The sequence below is a fragment of the Aquarana catesbeiana genome, linkage group LG05 (assembly GCF_042186555.1).
Source record: "Aquarana catesbeiana isolate 2022-GZ linkage group LG05, ASM4218655v1, whole genome shotgun sequence".
Classification (NCBI taxonomy): domain Eukaryota; kingdom Metazoa; phylum Chordata; class Amphibia; order Anura; family Ranidae; genus Aquarana; species Aquarana catesbeiana.
This window is the reverse complement of record NC_133328.1, coordinates 273,333,621-273,357,031: the sequence shown is the minus strand read 5'-3', so window position 1 is coordinate 273,357,031 and position 23,411 is coordinate 273,333,621.

Below are 23,411 nucleotides of genomic sequence, written 5' to 3'. Positions count from 1 at the left end.
CGGTGTTCTCATCCAGCATCTTCTTCCCCACTTCGTTCTCGGGCCACTCCGCATCATTGATGGGAGTCTCCCACTGTGTGACGCTTCTCTTCTTCTGACACTTATATAACGGAACCATGCTTCAGAGGGGGCGGGGTCACCGGGTGACCCCGCCTCTTATGACGGCACAGTCCCGGGGCATGATGGGACTGTGCCGTCATAAGGGGCGGGGTCACCTGGTGACATCACACGGTGACCACGCCCCATGCCTATGTAAGTCGGCGCGCACCTCGCAGATGGCATTACAGTGTGAGAGAGCGTCGTGTCAACATCAGAAGAAGAGAAGAGGGAACAGGACGATGGAGAAGACCGGGCCACCGCTAGCAAAAGAGCTGGAAGAAGATATCGGGGGAGTCCGGCAGAAGATACTGGAGAGCAGAGAAGAACCAGACAGTGACAGAAGAACCGGACAGCGGGAGAAAACGGCCCACCGCTAGCAAAAGAACTGGAAGAAGATAGCGGGGGAGTCTGACAGAAGATACCAGAGAGCAGAGAAGAACCAGACAGTGACAGAAGAACCGGACAGCGGGAGAAGACTGGGCCACCGCTAGCAAAAGAGCTGGAAGAAGATAGCGGAGGAGTCCGGCAGAAGATACTGGAGAGCGGAGAAGAACCAGACAGTGACAGAAGAACCGGACAGCGGGAGAAGACCGGGCCACCAATAGCAAAAGAGCTGGAAAGAAGATAGCGGGGGAGTCTGGCAAAAGATAGCGGTAGCAACAGAAGGACTGGACAGAAGGAGAAGACCGGGTCACCGCTAGCAAAAGAGCGGTAAAAGAGCAGAAGATAGCGGAGGAGCCCAGCAGAAGAACCAGAGGCCAGGGAGCAGGAGAAGAGGCCGGACAGTGCAGAGAAGAACCGGACACTGGGAGAAGAGGCCGGACAGCGCGGAGAAAAAACAGATACCAGGAGAAGATGAGGAGAAGAGGCCGGAGAGCGTGGAAGAGACCCCCGAAGTCGGAAGAAGACCCCCGGAGCTGCCTAATAAATTACTTTAAAAATCTGTCTAGTGTGTTTTTTTCTTGACACTTTTTTTCTCCCAGGTGAATGGGTAGGGGTACCATTCACATAGGGTGGGGGTCTGGGATCTGGGGGCCCCCTTATTAAAGGGGGCTCCCGGATTCTGATAAGCCCCCCGTCCGCAGACTCTGACAACCAACAGCCAGGGTTGTCGGGAAGATGTCCTTAGCCTCATCAACATGGGGACAAGGTGCTTTGGGGTGGGGGGCGCAGTGCGCCCCTCTTCCCCAAAACACCCATCCCCCATGTTGAGGACATGCGGCCTGGTACGGTTCAGGAGGGGGGGCGCTCGCTCATCCCCACACCTTTTCCTGACCGGCGGGGCTGCGTGCTCGTATAAGGGTTTGGTATTGATTTTGGGAGGACCCCACGCCGTTTTTTCAGCGTAGGGGGTTCCCTTTAAAATCCATACCAGACTGAAGGGCCTGGTATACCTCAGGAGGGGGAACCCATGCCGTTTTTTCTCGCGCTGCTTTAATAGGAAGATGTGTCCTATTGAAGCGAGCGCGAAATGTACCTCGCCGAGAACCAGCGCGATGGGATTACGCTGGAAACATTCTCGAAGGCAGGTACTGCTGTGTGTCCGCTGGTTCACGTGCTCAATTAAGGATTTATCTGGCGTACCAATTAAGGTATGAACCGGCACAGCACATTCATCTTAGTAAATGACTCCCTTAAAGTAGCATGCATGTTTCCAAAGATCCCAATTCATTCTGTATTAATTCTATGTTGAAAAATGACTCAATATTGAAAACCTCAACTGGAATAAATACGAGAGTTCTTCAAAAAGTTTCCACACTTTTTTAAACTCTATTAAATATAAAAAAGTGTGAAAACTTTTTGAAGACCCCTTAATATTTAGGAAAACCCCTAAAATATATATGCATGTTTTAAGGTAAATGGAGAATAAAAGGCTTTATAAAACAAACATTTTCTGCTGTATACTGCATTGCACTTTTTGTCTACCTAATTTAAATTACAAGGAAATTAACTTATTATATGATATTTAATAGTGATACATAGGTAAACTAACCCTATTCTGTTTAAATTTATTTTATAGAGTGAATAAGCAATTTTTAGTTTTTCCTTTTATGAATGATTACTGATATTGACTTGACTGATGTCCAGTGCTCCTTGAAGCATTATTTTCTGATATAAAAGTGCTGTATTTTTTGTTAAGCCAGACCTGCATGCTTTCAGTACAAGGGCTCCCAAAGCAGGATACGTATGCACCTGAATTAGGGTTAATTCATGCTAGGTGTTAGTTTAGGATTAGTTTAGTGCAGTGTTAGGCTTAGGAGCTTACATTTTAAAGCGGTTGTATACCTCGCGTTCACATGAATATCTCTTGTGGCTTGACGACTCGTGCGGATGGCTGCTTAGTCTCAAAGCTCTGCAGTTACACCGGCCAAAGCAACGTAAATAGCGGCTCCAGAGAAGGGAAAACTACCCCACCAGCATGGCCATGCTGAAGAGGAGGAAGACATCAAAGCTCCCAGGAAACTCACTGACTATTACGCCTCACCAGACCTGGTGAGCGGCCAAGATGGCGCCGGAAGCAGCCGTGAAATGTCGGCATGGCTCTCCTCCTCACTTCACAGACAGAGCCTCACACTGTCTCCGGGACTCCACCGGTCTTCTGACCCTCAGGGTGAGTGCTCTCCTCCCAACTCACCCACAACATCCAGTCCTGCTAAAACTAGGTTCAGAATGGAAGAGCCACAGCAGATCCAGCCTGTCACAGCTCCCTGCCTGTTCTCTCTCCCTCCACCACAGCAATCATCAGTGCTGGATGCCTTCCCTGCCTCAGATCAGCCACTGTCTGAAAACACAATGAAGAGCATGCTGCTCTCACTGAGGCAAACATTATATACTGATTTATCCACTGCTGTCTCCTCACTAGCTACTACTGTAAATCAGCATGATCAGGCCATTACACGAATGGAAGCTAAAATGTGGGACTTACTGTCTGCACATAATGAGCTAGTGGATGGCTTTGCGGACCATGATGATGAACTCCAATTAATTAATCTGAAGCTCACAGACCTGGAAGACTGATCCAGATGAAATAATATCAAATTCCGTAATATCCCAGAGTCGATCCAACAATCGGATCTAGTACAATTCCTGCAGTCCCTGATGCGTGCCCTTTTACCTGACCTGACAACCCGTGACATGGAAATTGACAGGGCACACAGACTCCCCAAGCCACCTCACCTCCCTGCTTCCACTCAGGGGGATGTTTTGGCCCGCATCCACTTTTTCACAGTAAAAGAAAAAGTCATGTACGCAGCTAAACGAGCAGCGAGACTCCCTCATCCTTTCACCAACATCGCTCTATATGCTGATTTATCCAAAGCAACAATGGAAAATCGCAGACAGCTGGCGACTATAACTAAAGCACTTCAGAATCATAGGATCCCATATAAATGGGGCTTCCCCACTAAGCTACTCATCACGCACCAAAACAAAACCCATGCAGTGCGCACCCTCTCTATGGGACTTACACTCCTGAGAAACTGGCACATCATCCCTGAGGACATACCGTGCCCAACTGACCAACTCCCATCATGCATGGAGACAGGTGGAGACCCTCCAGATGCATGAAAGCTGCAACCTATACCCTTCTCTGCACCCACCAAATGGCAGGGAAACTGCAGCGCCTTTATCCGGTACCTGCCTGCCTGTTCAGTGATCCCTGTCCTATGTTGTGGACAACAGATCTCTCTCCCCCACTGACTGTTTGCAGTTGTTTCTGCACATTGAGCCCAGTTCCCTCTTGTTACTGGGCTCTCCCTTTTTAAACGCAGACCCTCCACCCAAACCCGGCACCAGCCAATCACCACCCACCCTTCCACCAAGCTATACCTGGATCTCGACTCCACTGGATAAGCAACAACCCACGTTGTCCACACTACACAGAGCCGGACTAGCAAATCACCCTACATCTACCAATCGCCATCTACATCTGGGGACAATCCACCCTGCCTCCACTTCCCCAGAATGGCATTCAAAATTGCTTCTATTAATGCCAGGGGCTTAAACTCTCCGCAGAAAAGATCAGCACTTCTCAGAGAAGCCAATAGTCAAAAAGCTGATATCCTCCTAGTGCAGGAAACCCATTTTGCTTATGATAAAACTCACAGATTCACCCTGAAAAACTACGACCAAGTTTTTTTGGCTTCAGGCCAGAAGAAGAAAAGTGCAGTCCTCACTGCCATACAGAGCACACTACAATTTAAGTTACATCAATCCGTCGCAGACCCCTACGGCCGTTTCCTGATTCTCATCTTTGACATTAACCAAGTCACCTACACTCTGATTAACATATATGGGCCAAACAAACAACAACTGCACTTCCATAAACAACTATACAAGAAAGTAGCACGACTTCGAAAGGGGAGGCTTCTTATTGGCGGCGAGTTCAACATCATTGGAGACCAAAAATTGGATACTACATCCACAACAAGACACCATCGAACTGTTCTAAACCCTTTTCTCCGAGCGAACGATCTCTATGATCCGTGGAGATGCCAACACAGCACTGAGCGGGACTATTCCTATTTCTCCTCTTCTCAACTCTCATACTCCCGTATTGACTTCTTCCTTGTTGACTTCACCCTCCAAGACATGACGAACTCCGAGAATGGATCCGTCACATGTTCTGACCATGCACCTATCTCCCTTATTGTGGGTAACTGTAGACCTAGAACAACCCGAATATGGAGACTTGACACTTCACTCATCTCCAATCCCAGCAACGTTCAAAAACTCACCACTGTGCATCACTCTTATTTTAAAACAAACAACCAACCGGACACTAATGCGTTTATACTTTGGTCGGCATATAAAGCCTATATGCGTGGCATTCTAATTAAACTTCACAGAAATGTTAAGAACCAGAGGTCCAAGCAAATTGACGAGGTCCTTTCCCAAATTGCACAATTAGAACACCAAAACAAACTGACTCCCTCCCACAAATTAGCCACTGAGCTCCTAGATCAGCGACACAAACTACGCTCACTTTTACTATTTAAATTTGAAAACAACCTTAAATTTACTAAAGCCAACTATTATGCCCTAGGTAATAAAACTGGAGCCTTACTAGCCCGACAGGTCAAAGCTCAACGCGTTAAAAGCAAAATAGCTTCCCTCTACCATCCTACCACCAAGCAACTCCTAACAAACCCACAGGATATAGCTAACGCCTTCAGCGACTATTACTCCTCCCTCTATAACCTTTCAAATGACATAACTACTCCTCAACCAACGGACCAAAGCATACAAAACTTCCTATCTGCTATTGATCTCCCGACTTTAAACCCCACCCAATCAGAGGAGCTTTCCCACCCATTCACGACCGAAGAAGTCCTAAAAGCCATTAATACTCTCCCTCTCCATAAATCACCTGGGGAAGATGGCTACACTAACGAATTATACAAAACTTTCGTCAAACTCATCACCCCCCACCTCACTGACCTCTTCAATTCTGCTGCCACCTCTGGTTCCTTACCGACTGACATGCTGTGTTCAATTATCACCACCATTCCCAAACCAGATAAAAGACGCTAACTCTACGACCAATTACAGACCTATCTGACTCCTCAACACGGATATCAAAATATTTGCCAAAGTCATTGCATCTAGATTTCTGAGGTGTCTTCCTTCTCTAGTGCACCTGGACCAAGTCGGCTTTATGCCAGACAGACAAGCCCCAGATGCAACTAGAAGGGTCATTAATTTGATCCATCAGATCGCCCAAACATGAACGCCTTCTCTGCTGCTATCTCTAGATGCAGAGAAGGCATTTGACAGGGTGCACTGGGGATTCCTGAGACCAGTACTATCCAAATTTGGAATCACAGGCTGGTTTCAAACTGCCATACTCTCACTTTGTTCAAACCCTTCAGCTAGAGTGTTAACTGACAGAACCCTGTCTAAACCATTTGGGATCTCTAATGGCACTCGCCAAGGCTGCCCGCTCTCCCCTCTCATTTTTGCCCTACTTATGGAACCCCTAGAGGCAAAGATTAGAGAGGACAAGCGCATTTCAGGCATTATGCACAACGACATGGAACATAAAATAAGCCTCTTCGCCGATGATGTCATACTTTTGATCACAAACCCAGTCCACTCCATGCCTGCGATCCAAGACATCATTACTCAATTTAGCTATGCCTCCTTCTATAAAATTAACTCCTCTAAGTCCCTAATCCTCCCATTTAATTTTACACAAAGACAGCAGTCTCTCCTGGAAGACACTCTTCCTTATTATTGGACGAGGCAATTTATTCCATACCAAGGGATAAAATTAGCCCCCACACTACCTAGCCTCTATGATCTCAATTATCGTACCTTCCAAAAACTGCTCCCCCAACTACTAATCCAAATGCGCACAGCAGGCCTATCAAAATTAGGAAGGATTGCCTCCTTTAAAATGCTAATCCTCCCCAAGCTACTCTACCTATTCCACACAGTAATCTTACCTGTACCCCAATCCTTCTTCACCTCCATACAAAAACAAATTTCCAGATATGTATGGGAAACTAAACCACCCAGATGCGCTCACTACATTCTAACCAGACATCACAAAAAGGAGGGGTAAGCCTTCGTCACATACAAACCTACTACTATGCTTCCATCCTGGACCAGCTTTACTACTGGTGGCACCCAAATCTCAATAAGTCTTGGTCGATCATGGAAGCATCTTCTTTCAAACCGAATACTCTGCGTGATATATTCCTGAGCACGTCGACGGGGTTTCCTCCTAACACAATGCTAAAACCCCCGACAATCACGGCCTCATTAACAGTCTGGAAGAGAATCACTCAGACAACATCCTTTAGCTCACCCGTCCCACACAATTCCAATCTCTCTCAGAATGCTAATGACGCAATTGCCAAACCTTAACCTACAAACCTGGCAGCAACACAAGATCAGTAGTATCTCAGACCTCTACAAAAAAAGACACTCTAAAAACTTTCACAAACTTCCAAACTGAATACAACCTCCCTCACACAGAAGCCTTTACCTACATGAGGATCTCCCACCTTCTTCGAACTGCTAAAATCCCCACTGAGGGCAAAATACCTGAACCAATCCACAACTTTTACACATACAAAACATACCCTAAACACGTAATCTCCACAATGTACTATGCACTTAATGACAACCGACCCTACTCCCAAATACCTTCTCTCTCAAAATGGACAGAAGAACTAAATATTACTGTCACCCCTGACATGTGGACACGAGCCTTTAAGCACACCTTCACAGCCTCCCATTGCTCTAACCACTGGGAATCATACCAAAAAACAATACACAGGTGGTATCTTACACCCTACCGTCTCTCCAAATTCTTCCCAGGACATCCCTCTACCTGTTGGAGGTCTTGTGGAAGTGCTGGTACTATAGCACACATCTTATGGTTTTGCAGATCCTTAAGCTCATTTTGGAAACAAATATTTGCAATAATCTCCACCATATCTCAGGTTACAACAGTCCCTAATCCCTCACTAGCATTACTACACCTTGGAATAGAAACATTCACTCCCAGGTCACGAGCAGTGATAGTGCATCTACTACTCGCAGCAAAACTGAACATCACCAAACTTTGGAAAACCTCAGATTCCCCATCCATTGCCAATACAATTGCAGATTTAAATCTTCAATGTGAAATGGAGAAATGAGTTGCTAGAAAAAACCTAAGTATGAAAAAGTTTCTGTACAATTGGTCAGCCTGGCTCACACATCCAAAGTGTTCTGTAACCACCTAATGTCCTCATTGTATCACAACTCCCTCCCATTTTTTACATCTCTTCTTTGCTCCCCTATCCACCCCCAAACTAAGATGTAGAAAGTTGCCTACCTAGCTGGTGCCCCCTTCACCCCTAATCCACCCCCTCCCGTCTGGAGTTAATATGTTGAAATACTTTACATGATTCACCGCTGTCTAGTCCAATTTCTAAGACTGTTTATGCATTGCTTAACCCTACTTCCTTGGCTTTGATTTTGATTACTCCAGTCGGAACATCTGACATGTTGTATCAAATGTATCTCTTGTTTACTTTGTGCTCTGAAGGTCCAGAGGATGCTGCCAGAAAATCAGAGCTCCTTGCATGTGCAGGAGTGATGTCATTGCGACCATGGCCACTCACAGCGCCAGAGCAGCGAACCCCGGAGAAAAGCAGAGGGTACATGTCAGCTCTCTCATTGGTGACTGACTTGGAGGTGATGCCTGTGCTTCGTTCTAAGGCAAGTATCTCATAATAAGCTCGTATGCGATGCATACAAGCTCATTATGCCTTTGCCTTACAGGTTTGTTGTTTTTTTTTGCGCTTATGCAACCACTTTAATAGAGACTAGGACCTAGTCACACTTGTCTATTTTGATGCAGAATTTTACTGCATGAATGCATGGCAAGTAGAAATTCCATGTTCTCCAAGTCAATGGAGAACTCTGTAGGTCCATTCAAGCCTATGCATGTGCATTCCTTTGTGTGCTTCACACACACAGAATAGTGTAAGGACTCTGTAAGGATTTACACTAGATGAAGTGAAGTGAATTAAAAAAAAAGCAGTGCAAATGCATATGCAAGAAAAATGAATATTTCCTTGAGCCCTATTTTACACAGTTGCAGTACTTTAATGTGCAGTTAAATAAAAAGCACAGTATGCTGCATTTGTTTTGCACATAAAGTAAACATACATAAATGTACTAGAACGCAGGTAAATGCACACTAATTAAAAAAAAACACACCTCAAATACAACTGCAAATGCAACAAAAATTAATTGCAAATGTGCTGCACAAACTTTGCAAATGTATTACAAATGCATGTAAATGCATGCGGGACTGCACACCGAATGCAGGGATGGTGGAATAAACATCCCCAAACATCCAACCTCAGTATTCTTCTTTTAGCGCCAGGTTAGGTTTGAGAATTTGGATTGTGGGAATAATTAATAAGAAACAAGTTAAAGAATACAGTAGGTGGGGACGGTGGAGGGATTAAGTCTTACAGTACAGTATATTATACTTTTTAGTTTAAATAGTGTAAGAAATTGTTTAAGCCTAAACTGATATTTTACAATGATACATCTGTAAACTAACACTATTCTGTGAATTTTCAGTTATAGAGTAGAGGTAGAACACTTGAGCCATGTTACTAGTTTTAGGAATGATCACTAATCTTTATCTAGTGCTCCTTGAAACTTTTTTTCTGGTATAAGGATCTCATTGCTGCATGCATTTGGTGCAGTACCTGAACATCAAAGTTTGCCAGGAAATGGGCCTGGCTTTGGCAGAAACTTGCCCTCCATTCCTATCAGCCAGAGGTGGCATTTCTCTCAGAAGACATCCTCTTTGCTAAGCAGTGGGTTTGCTCCATCTACCTAGCCTCCTTTATACTGATTGGCCTCACACCACTGGTTCTGTCTGCAGTGTCTCTCCCCTGTAATTGGCTGTGGTACATTGGTGCTCTATTTGATCATAATGTTCTGCTACCTAATGCCTGTCACATTGCCTTGCTTTGTTTGTACCTACAATATCTGCTTTGTCTGTGGTTTCTGGATTCTCCTATTACTGGTCCCTTGCCTAGATAATGGATTACTTTTTGATTGCTGCCTTTTCTGATGATTGTTTGGATAACAGGCTGCATTGCATTACATCTGCTGCCCGGTAGGACTTCCTCTAGCCTGGCGACCTGGTGGTTACCCCTACACACAGCATGTGCTTAAACTCTACCTTCTTGAATTAGTCTGACAGTATGACAAAAGTTGTTTTCTATTGATATATGCCCAGCCATCAATGCCTCTTTTTACCAAAAACTTGAAATTTGGACTTAAAAAGACCAGAAAAAAATTACAATATTTGTCTCCCATAGACTTCAGTTGGGGAGCTATGTTAAATGTTCACGGATTCTAATTGGGTTTGACATTCAGTGAATCAAACTTTGTTTGGTTTGCTAATCACTAGTTGGGACACACATTGGTCTTCCATTGTATACTCTATCTGCTGCACAGACACCTCATTTACCAGTATCCATGCAAGCAGAAAGATAGCCCCTTCAGTACACATAACTGTCTTGCCAGTTTTTACTCCAGCAAGCATATGCATCAACATTAATATGTCTAAGCATTACGTCTCAAAAGAATTGGCATTCACCCCTCAGGCACCTATCTCCAGCTTACGTGACATTAATCCTTCAGTGATCTGTTCTCAGTATATCAGCATTAACTCCTTAGCACGCAGTCCCTTGCTCATGTGCATAACCCCTCAGTGGCAGTGTCCACTCCTCGACACATATGTAACAACTTCTCAATCTCCAGTTATAAGCCCATGTGCATTATCTCCACAGTGCTCTCAACCTCTCAGCACCCAGTATACATATCTTATAGGTTAACCCTTCAACACACAGTACACAATTTATGTGCTTTAACTTTGCTTATATTTTCTAGTTATGTGCAATTATCCCTCAGCTACCAGTACTATTACATGAGAGTTAGGCCCCCAGCAGGCAATAGCCATCACATTGTTTAACCCCTCAGCAGTTGGAGAAAGCATCAGTGGTCCAGCGCATGTGCAATAATTCTTCACACTTATTCAATGCACTACATTAAATATCAGTCTCGATGTCACTGACCCTGGTTCAATAGTAATCTCAGTTCCACTGTCCCATTTCTTGCTTAAAGTGAACCTTCACCAAAAAATCTAAGTGCCACTTTTCCTCCCTCCAGCCCTTAACTAATTTAGAGCATTTTTTTTTTCAGGGAGCAAGTACCTATTTTGACCGGTACTGGCTCCCAATTCTTCAAGCCTAGGCAGGGATGCCATCAGTGTGGCCCTCCATTCATACCTGCAGCCTCCTGGAATTGACACACATCCCAGGAGACCGCAGAACACTTTTCAGTGCACTGCTATGCCTCCCCCATGTGCAGTGGGGAGTCAGCTGTGAGACATTAGAAAGTGACAGCCAGCTACCAAGTCCAAGATGACAGTACCAGAGATCTGAAGGCAAGCTAAGAATAGGTTACGGGGAAGACTGCATGGACTGGTAAGTACCTGTGTGTTAATAAGTCAGCAGCTACAGCTTTTGTAGCTTTTGACTTTTGCTTTTTAACCCTGGGTGAATTTCCTCTTTAAATATTCCCTGGCATCAAAGCCCTGCTCTATTTCTTATTTCTCCTGTGCCACTTTCACTGTTCTTGCTAATAAACTGCTTCCGTTTTTTGTCTCTGTTTCAACCTCGATTGTTTCTGATTTTACGTTGTTCAACACATGCCTCCTGTATGAGTCTTCGGCTAAGTTTAGATTTGTGTCTGAAAGATGATCTAATTGATTTTCAGAGGTGTTTGACAGGTAGTGAGGAGGCAAAATAATGTCTACTTACTACCTGTTTTAACCTTAAAAAATGCTGCTCAGCACACTGCTTCTGCGTGCATTGCACTCAGTTGTGTGGCATTGGTGGTGCATTCCCATTCGCTGGAATGGTTCCTTCTCAGTGGCGGTACCTAGCACTCTGTGTGGCAGGATAATTTTTGCCACAGATGTGAAGCAGAGCTTTGTGACTGCAGCATGTAAAAAACTCTGTCTGCTGCTTTGGTAACCTAAATAGGTATGGTTGGCGCTAAAACCACAACTCTACCTTTTTTAACATCCCCCAACCACAAGTCTAAATGAGCCCCTAAGCTGGCCAAATACTGGTTCAAATTCATCAGGGACCACTTGAATTATGCTCAGCATGTGGCCATCCCAGATTGCCAGAAGTCAATCATTTAATCAACTTCTGTCCAAGAGACATGTTGGAAATTTTTCCTCAATCATTGGGTGACACTGTAAAATGACAATGTCCCTTACAATGTCCCAGGTGTGTGTGTGTGTGGGGGGGGGGGGGGTTGATTTACATTCAGCCAGTGGGCTAAATGAAAGAAAACAAAATATGTATAACCAACTTTAGTGTCCTCCCCACCGCCTTCCCAGGTGATGACACACTTCCCCACCAATGTTATTGAATAACCTGCTTTAATTTCTGGAAACATTTTGTTCACACATGTGAACAGCTTGGCTCCCATACTGCTACTTTTTAATCACTCAGTTTTGTGAACTTTATAACTTTTATGAGGAGGTGAGCTGTAATTTAGATAGAGGAAGGCCTGTGGACATAGTGTATCTAGAATTCACTGAGGTATTTAATATAGTACCCAATAAATACTTAAATAAAACATTTTGTTTTTTTGGCATTTATAAAATCATATGTTCCTGTACAGAAACTGGTTTTATTTTATTTTTAATTTTTTACTGGTGCCATATTTTCCAAATGGTCTGGGCCTGTCAATGAAGTGCCCCAGGGCTTTGTTCTTAGATCAATTCTTTTTAACTTCTTCATAAACTATAAAGAGGTTGGACTAAATAGTTACATCTAGACATGTGCATGTGCCGAAAAAATTTGTTTGTTTTCGTTTCATTCATTATTTTTATTTTTTTTTCCCGCTTTTTCGGGTCATTCAATATGATCGCAATTCGTAAATTTGGAATTTAGGAAATTCGTAAATTCGAAAATTTGAAAATCCGAAAATAAGAAAGAAAATCTGAAAATCTGAAAATCGAAAGAATAACTAACTAATAATAACTAACTATTAAGCGTCTTTGTTTTGTCCCAGGGGATCTGTACTAGATCCAATTGAAAGCTCCATTAGTGTACTTACACACTTCTATCTGGGCCATCAAGCGGACATTGCATATGGGCTTCTTTTAGCCCTCCGATGGTTGGTGGAGCTCTCTTTTGGCGTGGATATTTATCCCTTTGGCTTTTTGGCAATCTTTGTGTTTTCCTCGCTGGGAATGTACCTGCAGCTAGGATTCATATGACAACAGCTAACGGTTACTTACTTCTATGACAAGTCTCCTGCACCTACAGCGCAAATATGAATTATACATTTTTATAATTAGCTACTAGGGCTTATGAGAGCCTTTCTGCAAGATAGTGAGACCTTTCTCCTTTTCTCTGCAATAATTGAAACCTGAATGTGTCCTGAAGAAGTTTTTAGAACAAAAGCGTAGACGCATTGGGGCTCATATCATGTATATTTTTATATAGATGATTTTTATATACTTTTGTCAATGTCCTTTTCACAATTTATATGTATTTATGTATTTACTAAAATGTATTATATTGTTATATTGAATACGATCCCTCTGGTTTGCTGTGCCTCAATGTCCGACTGGGGGTTCCTTGTTGAACCCCTTTCTTTTTTTTAATAATATAGGTATTGGAAGTTAATTTCAAATTTGTCTGTTAGTGAAAGAAATGAATACGAATTTATCTGAAAATAAAGCAAACAACAAATAGGACAAAATAATAGAAAAAGTCAATGTGCATAACTATTCACCCCCTAAAGTCAATACTTTGTAGAGCCACCTTTTGTGGCTATCACAGCTCCAATTTACTTTGGATAAATCTCTATGAGTTTGCCATGTCTTACCACTGGGATTTTTGCCCATCCCTCCTTGCAAAACTGCTCCAGTTTCTTCAAGTTGGATGGTTTGCACTTGTGAACAGCAATGTTTAAGTCTGTCCATAGATTTTCTATTGGACTGAGGTCTGTGCTTTGACTAGGCCATTCTAACACATTTACATGTTTCCTCTAAATCCACTCAAGTGTTGCTTTAGCAGTGTGTTTGGAGTCATTGTCCTGCTGGAAGGCCTCCCTCCTAGCCTCAAATCACACACAAGGCAGCAGGTTTTGCTCAAGAATATCCCTGTATTTAGCACCATCCATCTTTCCCTCAACTCTGACCAGTTTCCCAGTCCGAATGCTGAAAAACATCCCCACAGCAAGATGCTGCCACCACCATGTTTCACTGTGGGGATGGTGCTCTTTGGGTGATGTGATGTGTTGGGTTTGCACTAGACATAGCTTTCCATTGATGGACAAAAAGTTAAATTTTAGTCTCATCAGACCAGAGCACCTTCCTCCATACATTTTGTGAGTCTCCCACATGCCTTTTCGCAAACTCAAAACGTGCCGTTTTGTTTTTTGCTGAAAGTAATGGCTTTCTTCTGGCCACTCTGCCATAAAGCCCAACTCTATGGAGCGTACGGCTTATTGTCGTCCTATGTACAGATGCTCCAGTCTTTGCTGTGGAACTCTGCAGCTCCTCTAGGGTTACCTTCGGTCTCTGTGGTGCCTCTCTGATTAATGCCCTGGTCCGTGAGTTTTGGTGTGCGGCCGTCTCTTGGCAGGTTTGCTGTTGTGCCATGTTCTTTCCATTTGGTTATGATAGATTTGATTGTGCTCCTAGGGATCATCAAAGACTTGGATATTTTTGTATAACCTAACCCTGACTTGTACTTCTCAACAACATTGTCCCTTACTTGTTTGGAGAGTTCCTTGGTCTTCATGACAGTGTTTGGCACATGCCAATTATCAGTTTTTTATTTCTGAAAAATAGTTTTATGTATATATTTTTTTAATTTTACTTCACCAACTTAGACTATTGTGTTCTGATCCATCACATATAATTCAGATTAAAAAAACATTGAACCAAAGGCTGAAATATAACAAAATAGGTAAAAAGCCAAGGGAGGTAAATACTTTTGCAAGGCACTGTACACAGTACCGTGCACCCATAGTGCAGTTGCTACTAGTTTCCTGGTGGTGTACACAATACAGTACACCCACAGTTGTTATTACACTTCTGTTGGTGTGCACAGTACCGTGCACCCCTAGTGCACTTGCTACTACTTTTCTGGTGGTGTACACAATACAGTACACCCATAGTTGTTATTAGACTTCTGTTGGTGCACGGTACACAATACCGTGCACCCCTAGTGCAGTTGCTACTACTTTTCTTGTGGTGTACACAGTACACAATACATACAGTGCACCCAAAGTTGATATTAGACTTCTGGTGGTGTACACAATATCGCTCACCCCTAGTGCAGTTGCTACTACTTTTCTGGTGGTGTACACAATTGTCAGGAAAGAAGCAAGTACCAATCTCATCAATATTGCTGCCTTCCTTCGCACATGCGTGGTAGAGCGGGACTCCGGCGCATCCCTGGGCACAATACAGCAGAATGGCTAATGTGCATGCGCAATTCAGCTAAACGGTTAATGTGTGTGTGCAATTCAGCGTAACGGATAATGCGCATGCACAATTCAGCGGAACGGCGAACACAATAGCAGTTGCTACTACTTTTCTGGTGGTGGACACAATACAGTACACCCATAGTTGTTATTACACTTCTGTTGGTGTACACAGTACCGTGCTCCCGTTGTGCAGTTGCTAGTGCTACTACTTTTCTGGTGGTGTACACAGTACACAATAAATACAGTGCACCCATAGTTGTTATTAAACTTCTGTTCGTGTACACAGTACCATGCACCCCTAGTGTAGTTGCTACTACTTTCCCGGTGGTGTACACAATACATACAGTGCACCCATAGTTGTTATTACACTTTTGTTGGTGTACACAGTACCGTGCACCCCTAGTGTAGTTACTACTACTTTTCCGGTGGTGTACACAGAACACAATACATACAGTGCACCCATAGTTGCTATTAGACTTCTGGTGGTGTACACAATACCATTCACCCCTAGTGCAGTTGCTACTACTTTTCTGGTGGTGTACACAATACAGTACACCCATAGTTATTACACTTCTGTTTGTGTATACAGTACCATGCACCCGTAGTGCAGTTGCTAGTGCTACTACTTTTCTGGTGGTGTACACAGTTCACAATACATACATAGTTACATAGTTACATAGTAGGCGAGGTTGAAAAAAGACACAAGTCCATCAAGTCCAACCTATGTTGTTACAGTGCACCCATAGTTGTTATTAAACTTCTGTTGGTGTACACAGTACCGTGCACCCCTAGTGCAGTTGCTACTACTTTCCTGGTCGTGTGCACAATACATAAAGCCACTCTGTGCCATGACCAGATTACTGGTTTGTCTTTCAGCTCCCCGTGTGTTTCCTGCTTGTATCCTGATTCTTAAATACCAGTTGTGACCCTGATTGACCTTGACCTACTCTGATCTCTTCCTGCTTCTGACCCTCGGCTTGCCTCTCAGACCTCTCTACTTGCTTCCTGTGTACAGTCGACAGTGCTGGTCATGGACACGGTGCATCCTCAGCACGTGGCCGTTGGGCATGCTTGTCCTTTTTTTCTGCAGCTGGCCGTGTTTGAGCCACAACATGCAGAAGAGTTTGTGGAATGGATAACAAAGCCCTCCTCATCCTCTGTCACCCAGGCTTAGAGTAGTTTGCCTGCCAATGCCTATTCCATCGGCTCCATGTCAACAGTCACTCCTTCCCTAGCCCCACCATCATGCACGGAGGAGTCCCCCGAACTATTTGACCACAGTGTCAGGTACATGCTGCAGGAGGATGCACAGCGATTTCAAGGCTCCGATGATGGTACCCAGGTTGAGGAAGGGAGTAACGTGAGCCTAGAGAGAGGGGGTGCCCAAGAAGGTCAAGAAACTGGCAGTTATGTTCCCCGAGCTGCAGCATACTGCCAAGTTTGCTCCAGTGACGAGGAGGGAGGGGATGATGAGGTCACTGACTGTACTTGGGTGCCTGAGAGAAGAGAGGAGTAGAAGGAGGAGGCACAACTCCAATGAGGCAGGATGTCCTCTAGGGGGCAGCTTAAGGGAAGCCACCCTATTGCATCACACTGCAGAGCTAAGCAGGTGCAGGGCGCTGCTGACTCCCCATATATTTTGAAAAGTTCTTTGGTGTGGGCCTTTTTTTACACATATGCAGCAGATCACATTGCTGTTTGCAACATATGTCTGAAGAGTATCAAGCGTGGCCAAAACAGCAGCCGCTTGGGCACCACATGCTTGACCAGACATATGACGACCTCCTATGCAGTCCGTTGGCAACGGCACTTAAAAGACCCACAGCAAAGAACAAGGTGGACCTCTCCTTGCTCCTCATCAGCTGGGATCTCCAACCCCACTATACCTCCAGTCCTCTCAGAAACCTGCACTGAGAGGAATGAAGGTATTGAAATAAGTGTCCCATGTACTTGTGGCCAATCTGCTAGCGGTACTCCAACATCGGATTTTAGCAGGCAAATTCCCCTACCCCAGTTGCTAAATTGTCAAAAGAAATTTGGTCCCAGCCATCCACAGCTGAGTGTCTGAATGCTAGCTTGGCCAAATTGCTAGCACTGCAACTACTGCCTTTTCAGCTGATAGACTCTGCCCCCTTTCGTGAATTTGTTGAATGTCCAGTACCTCAGTGGCAGGTTCCCAAACGCCATTTCTTTTCATGGAAAGCCATTCCTGCTTTCTGCCAGCATGTGGAAGGCAATGCCTTGGCCTCGTTGAACAGGGCGGTCAGTAGAAAGGTGCATATTACTGCTGACTCATGGTCCAGCAGGCATGAACAGGGATGTTACCTTTCTTTCACGGTGCACTGGGTAACTCTGCTGGCAACTGGGTAGGATGCAGGACAGGGTTCAGTATTTTTGGAGCTTGTTCCACCACCACACCTCCAAAATGCTAGTGGTGATTCTGCCACAGCCCTCTCCTCCACTCCCTCCTCTTCTCCTTTCTCTATGGCCTCTTCGTCTGCAGATTTGTCCTCTGAACCAGCGGTGCTCCATAGGCGTTCAAGGGGCTACGCAAGCACTCAGGAAAAAAGATGCCATGCAGTGCTTGAGTTGGTCAACTTAGGGGACAGGAGCTACAATAGGGCAGAGATTCTGTCAGCTCTGCAGGGGCATGCTCAGAGGTGGTTGACGCCACGCCAGCTTCAGCCAGGAATGGTTGTATGCGACAATGGCACCAAGCTCCTCTCCGCCCTCTTGATCCATGTTCCCTGTTTCGCTCACGTCCTGAGTTTGGTGGTGCAGCAGTTCTTGAGCAGGTACCCTGGCATACAGGATCTCCTGAGGCAGGCCAGGAAAGTCTGTGGACATTTCCGCCAGTCATATAATACCAGTGCTCAGCTGGCTGACATTCAAAGAGAATGCAACCTGCAGAATAACCACCTAATTTGTGACATGTCCATTAGGTGGAACTCAACGTTGGCAATGCTTCAGCAGCTGCACATGCAGCAGAGGGCCATCAATGAGTACCTGTGTGAGTATGGCACCAGGACAGGGTGAGGGGAGCTTGGCTTTTTTTCGCCACGCCAGTGGCTTCTGATCAAGGGTGCATGCACTGTCTAGTCACCATTTGAGGAGGCCACGAGGATGGTGAACAGTGACAGTGTATGCATCAGTAATACTGTCCCTCTTGTTTTCCTGTTGGAGCACATGCTTCATGGAATAATGGACAGGGCACTTGAGGCAGAACATCGGGAGGAAGAGGAGGACTTCCTTACCTCTCAAGGCCCCCTTTATCCAGATACTAGTATTCCTGCAGGCCCGCTGATCACACAGGAAGAAGAGGAGGAGGATTGTGTCACCATGGAGGTGGAGAATAACACTCAGCATCAGCAGCAGTTTTCAAGGGATCGTTTGCAGTCCCTAGAAACCCATGGAGTTTTACATGGCTGGGAGGAGGTGGTTGAGCATCATGTGATCCTTAGTGACCCAGAGGACTCAGGATCGAATGCCTCTGCAAACCTATGCTGCATGGCCTCCCTGATCCTGCAAAGCCTGTGAAAGGATCTTAGGATACGTGGTATCAAGGAGAGGGATCATTACTGGCTAGCAACCCTTCCTGATCCACGTTACAAGGGTAAGGTTGCAGAACTTATCCAACTTTCGCAGAGGGAGTAGAGGATGAAACATCTTCAGGAGGCCTTGCAGAAAGGTTTGTGCAATGCGTTTCCAGAGCCTGGGAGGTTACAATTTCCTGGTGCTGGACAACGTGTTGTTGAGGCTTCGTTCAGTCACATAAAGAGCGGTGGAGAAGCTGGCCGGCTGACGGATGCCTTTAGGCAATTCTTCAGTCCTCAGTGCCCAGGTCTTGTCAGTTCCAGCAACCATCGCCAGTGTCTGAATTCCATGGTGCAGGAATATCTAGGGGCAAAATTTTGTGAGCCCTACCACTTCCAGTAGCTACAGTACCTTGCAAAAGTATTCACCCCCCTTGGCTTTTTACCTATTGTGTTACATTTCAGCCTTTAATTCAATGTTTTTTTTAATCTGAATTATATGTGATGGATCAAAACACAATAGTCTAAGTTGGTGAAATAAAATTAGAAAAATATATACTTAAAACTATTTTTCAGAAATAAAAAAATGATAATTGGCATGTGTGTATGTATTCACCCCCTTTGTCATGAAGCCTATAAAAAGCTCTGGTGCAACCAATTACCTTCAGAAGTCACATAAGTGAAATGATGTCCACCTGTGTGCTATCTAAGTTTCACATGTTCTGTCATTACATATACACAACTTTTTGAAAGGCCCCAGAGGCTGCAACACCTAAGCAAGAGGCAACACTAACCAAACACTGCCATGAAGACCAAGGAACTCTCTAAACAAGTAAGGGACAATGTTGTTGAGAAGTACAAGTCAGGGTTAGGTTATAAAAAAATATCCAAGTCTTTGATGAATCCTGGGAGCACCATCAAATCTATCATCACCAAATGGAAAGAACATGGCACAACAGCAAACCTGCCAAGAGATGGCCGCACACCAAAACTCATGGACCGGGCAAGGAGGGCATTAATCAGAGAGGCACTTAGAGACCTAAGGTAACCCTAGAGAAGCTGCAGAGTTCCACAGTAGAGACTGAAGTATCTGTACATACTGTAGGACGACAATAAGCCGTACGCTCCATAGAGTTGGGCTATATGGCAGAGTGGCCAGAAGAAAGCCATTACTTTCAGCAAAAAACAAAACGGCACGTTTTGAGTTTGCAAAAAGGCATGTGGGAGACTCACAAAATGTATAAAAGAAGGTGCTCTGGTCTGATGAGACTAAAATTTAACTTTTTGTCCATCATAGGAAACGCTATGTCTGGTGTAAACCCAACACACCACATCACCCAAAGAACACCATCCCCACAGAGAAACATGGTGGTGGCAGCATCATGCTGTGGGGATGTTTTTCAGCATTCGGGACTGGGAAACTGGTGAGAATTGAGGGAAAGATGGATGGTGCTAAATACAGGGATATTCTTGAGCAAAACCTGTACCACTCTGTGTGTGATTTGAGGCTAGGACGCCAATGACCCTAAACATACTGCTAAAGCAACACTTGAGTGGTTTAAGGGGAAACATGTAAATGTGTTAGAATGGCCTAGTCAAAGCACAGACCTCAAACCAATAGAAAATCTATGCTCAGACTTAAACATCGCTGTTCACAAGTGCAAACCATCCAACTTGAAGGAACTGGAGCAGTTTTGCAAGGAGGAATGGGCAAAAATCCCAATGGTAAGATGTGACAAACTCATAGAGACTTATCCAAAGTGACTTGGAGCTGTGATAGCTGCAAAAAGTGGCTCTACAAAGTGTTGACTTTAGGGGGTGAATAGTTATGCACATTGACTTTTTGTATTATTTTGTCATATTTGTTCTTTGCTTCCCCAATAAAAAAAAAATCATCTTTAAAGTTGTGGGCATGTTCTGTAAATTAAATGATGCAAATCCTCAAACAATCCATGTTAATTCCAGGTTGTGAGGCAACAAAACACGGAAAATGTCAAGGGGGGTGAATACTTTTGCAAGGCACTGTATATGTGAGGGTTTACATCCACTTTAAGTATATTAATTTTAAATTAAAAAATACAGTTTTCTATATGGAGAGCACTATGAATTCTATTATCTTTTGAGTGAATATTCATATTCATCGCACAATTACTGAGGACAGGGGTTGATTGAGAATGAATACCGGGAAACTTTGCTTTTAAATGGCAACAGGCAGCTGTTAAATATCTAGGCATTAAAATTCCTTCCAGATGGTTTGTACCTGTCTTAAATCCTATGACAAACTTTATATACATATTTCGTGGTTTGGTCGTATGAGTGGCATTAAAATTGACATTTTACCAAAACTATTGTATACCTTTCAGGCTTTCCCAATCCCCCCATCTCGGCAAACTATCCTTTCCTTAGCTAAATTCAGGGGTGGGATGGCTGTACCCCAACTGTTGCTATATTTTCATGCAGCTTCTCTGCTTAGAGTGGTTGACTGGTATTATGGTCATACCACTAAATTGTGGAAAATTACCTCCTCTCCCCTGACCTCGCTGTACATCCTTGCCCTGGACAGAACCTAGTCAGAGGCCCCCTGAAAGGTTTGTTACCCCTCACAGTTCATGCGACCCTACAGGTGTGGGATGCTTACTTATGTAAGGGCCTACTTTCCTCCAGGCTAAGTCCTTTGACCTGTTTTTTTGGGCTAGCCCCCTTTTCTCCAACTGCAACTAGCTCTAAATTTCTTAACTGGCAGTGACGTGACTGCCCTCTTTTGAGTCATACCCTTTGTGGTCAGACTATTGTTACCCTCTCCAGGATACTCTTCTCCTGTCATAGCTCATCATGTACCTGGTTAGAGTATACACATTTAAAACATTATTTGAATACACAGTCATTTATACAGATTTTGAATCTCTGCTATAAGATTTTCCAGGCCGGACCACACACTTTCGCAGATATACCAGATCCTGTTAAAGGAGTCATAACCAGACCCGCCTCCATTTCTTTCAAAATTGTAACAAGAACTGCAAGTTTCAACGGGTGATATGGATTGGAACAAAATACTGTCCGTTTCATACAAACTATCTGCATCCTCTGTGACAGTACGGATCCCTGTCCTAGTGATTGTCACCCAGGACTCTCAAATAGGCAGGTTGAGAGGCTCCAGGAGGATTATTTGGAGGAAACTGTTTTATCAGTTTCCTCTGTGGTTGGTAAAATCCAGTTGGGGACCTGGAGCCTGGAGATTTCATAGCGATCTGGGTGGGATGAAATCTACAATCCTGGGACCGGGTTTTGGGAACAGCCAGGAGTCTGTCTTGTTGATTGTGCAGGTGGGTCCTGGGCTTATAGCAGAGCCAGGACCAGGGTTCTGGAATCCACCCTCCTGAGGAGTCCAGGCGTGCAAGGGAGAAGTGGGCCTATTGGCACACACAGTTTGACAGAGCAGACGGAGGGCCCAAGCCAGTGGGCTGAAGCAGCCAGGAAGCTGTAAGAGAGAGTGTCACCAGAGGTATAGCATGGATACCAAACAGGGACACAGTTACAGAGTCAAGAGGACCAAGGTCAACGCTTGAACAGCAGTGCTGACTAGAGAGCCAGGTGGCTCGGTATCTTCCATTTGTTATTTCATTATTGCTTTGAAGTTGAAACCCCTGCATTGGAATCCTGGATGGACTGTTTTTTCTTTTACTTCAATAAACATGGGTCAAAAAAGCCCTTAACCACTTAAGGACCAGCCTCGTTTTGGAATTTAGGTGTTTACATGTTTAAAACAGTTTTTTTTTTTTGCTAGAAAATTACTTAGAACCCCCAAACATTATATATTGTTTTTTTTTTTTTAACACCCTAGAGAATAAAATGGCGGTCATTGCAATACTTTTTTTCACAGCGTATTTGCTCAGCGGTCTTACAAGCTTTCTTTTGAAAAAATTCACTTTTAAATAAAAAAAAAAAATACATAAGACAACAGTAAAGTTAGCCCAATTTTTTTTATATTGTGAAAGATAATGTTACGCCGAGTAAATTGATACCCAACATGTCATGCTTCGAAATTGCGCCCGCTCGTGGAAGGGCATCAAACTTTTACCCTCAAAAATCTCCATAGGCGAAGTTTAAAATATTCTACAGGTTGCATGTTTTGTGGTACAGAGGAGGTCTAGGGCTAGAATTATTGCTCTTGCTCTAATGATTGCATGTGTGGTTTGACCACCGTTTTCATATGCGGGTGCTACTTACGTATGCATTCGCTTCTGTGAGCGAGTTCGTCGGGGGGGTCTTTAAAATTTTTTTTTTAATTTTTATTATTTATTTTACATTATTTTATTTATTTTTACACTGTTTTAGAAAAAAAAAAGTGTCACTTTTATTCCTATTACAAGGAATGTAAACATCCCTTGTAAAAGAAAGAAGAATAGAAAAAAAAATAGAAAATAGAAAAAAGCATGACAGGACCTCTTAAATATGAGATCTGGGGTCAAAAAGACCTCAGTTCTCATATTTACACTAAAATGCAATTTAAAAAAAAAAAAAAAAAGTCATTTAGAAAAATGACATTGAAAAAAATGTGTCTTTAAGACGTATGGGCGGAAGTGACATTTTGACGTCGCTTCCGCCCAGCAGTGTCATGGAGATGAGCGGGTGCCATCTTAGCCTCACTCGTCTCCAGGCACAGCAGGGAGACAGACGCAATCGCCTCCGCCACTACTGACATCTCTGGTAAGCGGCGGAGGGCACCGG